Raw genomic sequence first — 7,748 nt, 5'->3', positions numbered from 1 at the left:
CTTGCTCCCTTGCCTGTATTTCTCTGCGTGGTTCGCTTTCACCTTCGTCTGGTGCTCTCTTCCCTCCTCTGGCTCTCTCTCTAGCTTCGTGGTTGCTTTTTCTACCAGGTCGGTGCTGGCTCAGGCCCCAATGAGCTTGTAAAAAAAAAAAAAAAGTACAAATACCCCCTGGTTATCTCTGGTCAGAGTGAACACCCCCAGATAAGCCAGACCCAATGAAAATAAAATTAAAAAAAAAAAAAAAAAACACCTTGGGTGTAATTGCTGGTTTGGGTTGCAGCACTTAATTCTGTTTATTCTCGCCAATGTGCATACTTAACGGAGAGATATTGATATTAAAGGGCAGGGGGGAATTAATTTTACTTTTATAGTCATCCATTAAGAGCAGAAGATGATCTGAGTCTCCTTTAAAGGGACTCAAAAAAGGGGGAAGGGAAAGAGAAAGAAAGGGAGGGGGAAGGGAGAAATATGACTGAAGGCGAACAAAGATCTTTGCCTGAAGAAACAATGTAACACTAGACAGAACTATAAAGTCTGGGAATGTAAGAAGGCAGGACTCTCTCAGCTTCCCCCATTTGGAATTCTGTCCCCTGCACTTCCTGCTGAAATTCTGACCCTGACTACACAGTGGTATTCCAGGAAGAATTCATGCAATTATTCGGATAATTGTAGGGGGGGAGAGAGAAAGCATTTCTCTTTTATTGTCTGACCCTCTCTGATGTCTGTGCAGAGGAGGAGGGGCCAGGGGTGTATGGGATGTAGAGGAAAAGGAGATGGTAGGGTCTCCTGATATCACCCTAAGCCCCACAAAATGGCTACTCCTAAATTAAGGAGACCCTAGGCAGGAGCTTATAGATTTTGGAACATACTCAAGAACGCACAAGAGATCGAGTTTGAATGCCCCTGATCTGGTTTTATTTTCCAGGATATTTGTTTGGCTTTACTTTGTCAGCATAGACCTGCCTCCTGTAGCACTGTAATCGTTACAAGTAAAGGGATAATAGATAATTATAGGGGTGTCAATAATATTATTTTATAGCCACACAAAATATGATTAGAGTTAATGTCGGAGGCTCTTTTGGAGCCTGGGAGGCAGCAAGAGACAAGATAGAGAGGCCCTTATAGTCTTTCTCTATCTTATTTTTACATATGTGTTAATCTCTATAAATCCCTAGTTCTCTACATCTTCTCAGATATCTTAAGGGAAAACTCTAAGATTTTAGGGGCTGAAAGCCAGAGAAGGGTGAATCACAATTGGGTACTTGAAGTCTGCTCCCTTCCATAGTTTCAGGAGCTGTGGGATCTGCTTTCCCCATGCCCCCACAGCCTGAGGCTTTGCTCTCAGTCCCAGGCCACTAGGATCACAGAGACTTTGCAGGTGGGGCCAATGTGAGGAAGACAGGGTCTTATCCAAACCAATTTCATTATCATGCCCAAGTGGGCACTGGTCCCAAAGTGAAGCCTCTTTTGATCCTAAATCAAAAGATTTTGGCCTTCCCCCTTACCCCCAGGAACAGCTGGGTGGGGCAAAAGTCAGGCTGGGGCTGTGAAGGTCAGTTCAGAGTAGGGATGCAGGAAGGACTGAAAATATTGTTGTTGTTGTTGTTTCCGGGATTTGAGACCAGAAGGGACCCAAAGGCTGGGAGAGAGAGAAAGAGATCAAGGAAGTGCCTGAGAACAAGGCAAGAGAGAACTCAGGGAAGCTATGAAACCAGCCGGCAAGGGTAAAAGAAATGAGTGAAAGAAAGGGGGCAGGAAGAACAGGAGGAGAAAAACAAGAAAGGAAGGAAACGAAAAGGAAAAGACAGAAAAAAGAGGAAGAAAAAGACAGAAGGAGGGAAATGGAAATAAGAAAGACGAGAGAAAAAGATTGAAAGATAAAAAGAGGCGGGAGGGAGGCAGAAGCAAGGGTCGGCGATTGCTTTCCCTTGCCCGGCCGCCTGCAGCAGTCTGGGTGGGCGGGGGCGCCATGACAAAGTGAAGGTCAAGTTAGCATCGTACCTTATAAGGAAGGCGCCGGTCCTCCATTTCAGCCTTTTCTCTGCCAGAACGCGGCCGTGGCATTTCTGGTCTTGTAAACATCGGACTCTTTGGGGCCTTAAAAAAAATAAAGACGCCCCTCCTTCCTTTACTGGGGGTGAGCCGGCCGGGGAAAGCGGCGGACAGGGAAATCAACTAATGAAGACTTTGGGAAACTTTTCTCTCTTTTTCTCTCTCTGGCTCCGCTCCTCGCCAGCTGGGAACCCTTCCCTCCCTCCTTCCTCCTCCTCCCCTCCCCCGCCTCTCTTTTTCTCTGTATCTCCTGGTCTTCTGTATCTCTCGCCGCTGTCTGTAACTCTGGGCTCCCTCTCTCCACTCCCCACTCCCCTACTGCAGGCTTCTAAATCCGTTCCATTCTACTGCGAAGCGGAGCAGGACCTAAGAATTGGAGAGAAAATTAAACGTCATAAAGAAAAGTTCATTTACATCTTAAATGTCTGAATGTTACGGTTTCCTTCAGAAAACAAGGCGGTACACTCGGTAAGGAGGAGAAGTGAGGCAGCAGGGGTGGGGAGGGCTGGTGCCGTAGGAGACTTTGTTTTATTTATTCCTCAGATCCAGAGGCGGAAAGAAAGGGGGAGAAGCAGGAAAATGCGACAGAAGCGTTTTACCCGGGCAGCTAGCAAAGAAAGAGGCTGTAATCGGTGGGACTGGAAGCAAAGCGCGTAAGGACCCGGTGCGGGGGCAGCGATCCCCGAGCGCTGAGCGGACTGCGCGGAGGCCTGGGGTGCGGAGAAACAAATATATTGGATATTTGTTGGTCTAGGGGAGGGGTGACCCAAGAATGGAGGGAGACAGGGAGACCGGGAGCTTAAGGCGGCGCCGCAGCCGGCTGGCGATACCGAAAGAGCCCCGGATCCGCCGCGGCAGCCTTTGGCGGTGGGCAGTGGGCAGCCTTAGCTCGAAGACTCAGGGAGGAAGGATCCTGAACTGAGATTCTTGATCCTTTTCCTCCAGGGTAGCGCTGGGGATGAACAGAGAGAAAGAACGAAAGAAAATTAATTGGTGTGGGATATCTGCGGAGGACTTACCTTTTTTCTGGACCTCACAGCTCGTTTTCGCCTCCTCTGGGCTCATTTTAAGGTCTAATCATTACTTTTTAAATTGAAATTCTAATGGCAAGGGAAGGGAAAGATGCACAGAAAACAATGATGGGGAATTCTGGGTCAATCTGATGCTCCAAAAGCCTCTAATTGTTGTCACCTCCACCCTCCTCAACTGGAAAAATGGCCTCTGGGATCTGCCCCCACCCCCCACTTTACCTTTCTGATTGAGAGCACCTCCCGGATATTAGGAACCTGAGGATCTAAGTCCCGGGTGGGAGCCGCCAAGAGCAGGGGTATTGGTTGGTGGAGCTCCAAGGCCTCAGTGCCTGGTGCTCTCTTACCCTGTGTTCTCATCATAAAAACAAAGGGGGAGGATTTGATTATTTCTGGTGATGTTAAATGATCCTGGCTTTCAAAGCAACTCTGACCCCAAGATCTAAGGTGATAAGTGTCTCTGCCATAGACGTTTAATCTGGGCAAAGTGTCACTTACGTTACAAAATGCTTGGGCTCAAGGGGCTGGAGGGGTAGCCAGGAAGACCCAAGGAGGCAACAGCAGGCTCTCTTTGGCAGTATCTAGAGTTCTGTGGATAGTATTTTAAACAGTTGAAATGGACTGGGGAAGCCCTTTCTTATGTCCCCTCCGTCTGGGAAGGGGAGCCCCAGTTAGTGAGGTGGTTTATGAGCTGGACACTTCCCCCTAGTGTGGGAAAGATAGAGATAGCCAGACCTCACCCTGCAAAAATGTGCTTCATGTCTGTGACATAAAATTGGCAGGCACTTTGGAGATTTAGGGACTTGCAGAGAGTGGGGCCGGGTCAGACAACCTGGTGAAGGCAGAGGCTGAGGTGTGATTCAGGGTGGGTGGGGGAATCTGAGGGAGTAAGCCTGGGAAGGTATCACCCAAAACCATTTCCTCAGAGAAGCCAAATATACACAATGCACTCTAATATTGAAAAACACCAGATGATCTGCTTGGAAGGGACATAAACAGGCCAAGCGGATGCAAGTTAATAAAACCCGAAAAAGCCCAGGCAGGAACACTTAAAATGCCCCAGAAACAAAGCATACCATGACAAATTCTCACCCAACACACAAGTACACGCACCGGAATGTTCCCAGACACAGAGAAAAAGAGACTTCCCTACCTTGGGCCTCCACTCATGAACACTCAGGCGTACCTGCCCAGCTTCAAGAGCGTACACAAATGTGTGCACTCTCAAAAACTGACCCAAAGAAACCCCTGGGGCCTGGGGGCAGTCACCGGCTGCACAAACACCCCACAGAGCCAGCCCCATGTCTCCTGAGCCTCGCTAATGCACGATCCATACCCGGAGATAAAAGTCTAGACAATAGACGGCTGTTTATGACAACGAGGCTCTCCAAGTTTGGGGCCAGGCGATAAATCTCTGGCGAATCTTCCTGTAACTCAACTTCTGACTGTAGTGAGGAGAAAGCCACTGAGCCCGCAGAGAGGAAAGCAACAAAATGGGGAAGACTTGTAAATCCTGAGCAGAAGGCACCTTCCCTGCTGCGGCAAGGAGGCATAGGCCACCACACTCACCCCACACAGCCGTTCTCACTGTGGAAGCTTTCGGATCAAGCTTCAGAGCACAGGCGAGTCAGAGCTCCCCACTGCCTGCCTAGGCTTCCAGGTTCCGGAAATCAGGGCCGACTGTGCAGGCAGAAGGCAGGGCCTGGAGGCTGGAACAGATCCCAAACAAGCGATTCTTGCTGGGGGCAAAATATCTTTTTTTGTTTGTTTGTTTTTGTTTTTGGTGACTGGAATCTTTTTGCTTTGTGTCACCTGAATTTTTTCACCCATGCCTTCCCACCTCTCTCTTTTTTTCCTTCTCCTTTTTGGATTGATTAGCTGTTTGTTTCCTTTTGCATTTTCGACCCAGGCATCTGATCGCTAATAAAGAGTCACTGAAGTTGATCTCATAAAAATGCCGCGAGCTCACTTTGATCAGGAGGACTAGGTCCGAGCCTTAAAGTAGGAGCTAAAGCCAGAGAATCAGGGCCCCAGTCAACCCGCCTCAGCTCTGCGGTGAGGCAGGAGATCTGGGTGGCCCAACAGGGCAATCCCCCCCAGAAAAGGTATTTTCTGTGCCACTACAACTGGCTTAGGAAACTAAAGCCCAATAGCAGCGGCTCCATTTCCAGACTGCTTTTAAGACATTTCCTTCATTTTGGAACATTTGGTGAGGGGACCAGTGAAACCGGCTCATAAAATAGGGCTTTTCATGGGAAGAAATAGGGTTGGGTTGCTACCCTCCTGGGACAATCTCTCCACAGAGGAAGCTGGGTGGGGCCTGTGGGGGCAAAGGAGTTGTCCTTCTCCCTCCCCACTACCTCCTCCATAGGTCCCAGGAACCTCTGAGCAGCATCCACCAGCTTAGGTGGCCTGACTTGGGGACTCAGGCTTGGGGCAATGGCCAAGTCTGAGAAGAGGTAGAAGCCAGGAACTAGCAGTCCCAGGAACTTGCTCCCTGGCTGGGGCTGAGGTGTCCCGGGTACAAGATAAACCACTGACCTGAAAATCCCAAAGCATACTAAAGGGATTATTGCAGGCAATGATATTACTGTAAGGGAGAGAAATATAGGCAAGAAGGTGAAAGCCAATTTCTAATAAAGGCTCCTTGCTGGCCCAGCCTGTGAACAAATGAGGTTGTCCATGCGTCGGACTCTCTCCGCTTATCTTTTTATTGACTCCACACAGGCTGAATTTACAATCCAAGCCCATTGGAGCACATGTGACCCCATTTCTCCTTTCAGCATTTTCCTCCCCAGTTCATGGTCTGTGGGGTGGGCTCCTTTCCCTACCACGATCTGCTCTCTAGAACCCAGAGCAGTGGGAGGAGGTAGACAAGCTAACAGGAGGCCCTAACTCTGTGTGCGGGAGTTTGCTCTGGGAGCTGCCCAGGGCAGAATTTAGGAGACACTGTCCTCTTCTGAAGCTGCCCCTGTTGTCCATGTGTGGGAGGGAAGGGTGCTGGAGTCTGCCTTAGCTTTGGTCAGGCTAGCGGGATCGCTGCCCAGACCGCAGCCGCCTGCTAGCGGCCAGGCTGGCTGGTGGCGCTGACTGAGGACACCAAGAGCCAGTGGGGAGGGCCGGATAGCCCTGCTGCAGAGAATTTCAGGTGAAGGCCAGGACTCAAAGAAGATGGAGGGGCCACAGGCATCCACCAGATAAGGTACAAATAAGCCACCTGGAGCGGGCTTGACAAGGAAGGGGTTGGGGGCTGGGGATGGGTCCTATATGGGGAAGCATTGATGCTCTGGCCAGAATCCACAGGCTGAGAGGGTGCAGCCTGGGGCAAGCATCTCAGCTGAAGCTTCCAGGTAGCCTGGACCCCGGGCTGGGCAAGGCGGCTACTCCAGACCATGGGCGTTTTTGCCAGTAAATGCCTGGCTGACCTCAGTGGCCAGGACCTTCTTTCCTTGACCCTAGCAGCAACTGACAGTTGCTAGGGGTTTTTTGATTTGTTGAAAAACTAAGCCATACCAACACTAGAGAACATTTTAAACTTTGTGGCTTACTTTTAAGAGGAAGAATATTACTTTCCAGAAGTCTCTGTTGGGAAACCCCAGCGTTTCCTAGACATCAACTCTTTGACATTCTTTCTTGCCTTTCTTTTTTGTTTCAAGGAAATAGGGCCGCCAGCAGCATCTTGTTGCCACCTGGCTCACTTTTATGGTAGCCCGGGAATAAACTTTGGTGGTCAAATTCAAGTGCTCAGGCCAGCAGCTGTCTCCTCACAGGAAGCAGCCCCTACCCCCACCTCAGCCCTAGCTGTGCTGAATCTGCCTTGGGGGACTGGGCCCCACATCACCCTGGAGGGCCAGGAGGGGGAAGGAAGCAGAGCCTTGGGTGGAAGTGGAGAAAGTGGGAGCTGAGACTTGAGCCCTCATCCACACCTCTGCAAGGATAGGGGTACCTCTCGCTTCCCTCTTGCTGGTTCCTATCACTGTTTGGGGAGCGTATTGCCTTCAATAAACTCGAGTTTAATGAGGTCTCTGTGAACCCCATTAAAAGCCACAGTCCATAGTTCCTCACCATTATAGTTAAAAATGCTGGCCCCAGCTCACCCTATGAAAAGGGCTAGAGGAAAAAGGAAATGCAACAGAGAAGCCTCACACTTCAGCAAAGCCCCAATCTAGTTATTCTTTGCTTCGGTTTAAGATCTGACCAGAACTAAAGAAGCAGTGCCCAGCATTGAGTGGGTAGGGAGGCACCTGAGACCTATCCCAGAGTATTCCAGAACCGCCCTGAGATTGGGACCCATGATGGAGGCAGACTCCACCCAGGTGTCACTCTAAATGCTGAGCAAGTTTGAGGAGGCAGGAGCGCTGAGGAGGAATGGATTTTAGGGGTTACATATGGAGACAAGCTACAATTTTTTGTGTCCTCCCTATCTGGTTTGGGAGCCGCAGCACCTCATCATGTTTCATCAAGACAAATCCAATCTAATTTCTTTAAGTGGAAACTAATTTTAACTAAGGGTTATGGGTGTAAAGAAAGTTTGGGCTATTATTTTTTCCCTGAGTGTGCATTGGGCTGAGCCCTTGGGGGCTTCGGTTCTTCCCCTCCTTCCCAAACAAATCATGCCCTGGCAGCTCCTCTTTGGACCCAAGGTTGCTTTCAGCTCATGCCGGTTGC

This window comes from Rhinopithecus roxellana, chromosome 10 (assembly GCF_007565055.1).
Source record: "Rhinopithecus roxellana isolate Shanxi Qingling chromosome 10, ASM756505v1, whole genome shotgun sequence".
Classification (NCBI taxonomy): Eukaryota; Metazoa; Chordata; class Mammalia; order Primates; family Cercopithecidae; genus Rhinopithecus; species Rhinopithecus roxellana.
Note: the sequence above shows the minus strand (reverse complement) of the source record.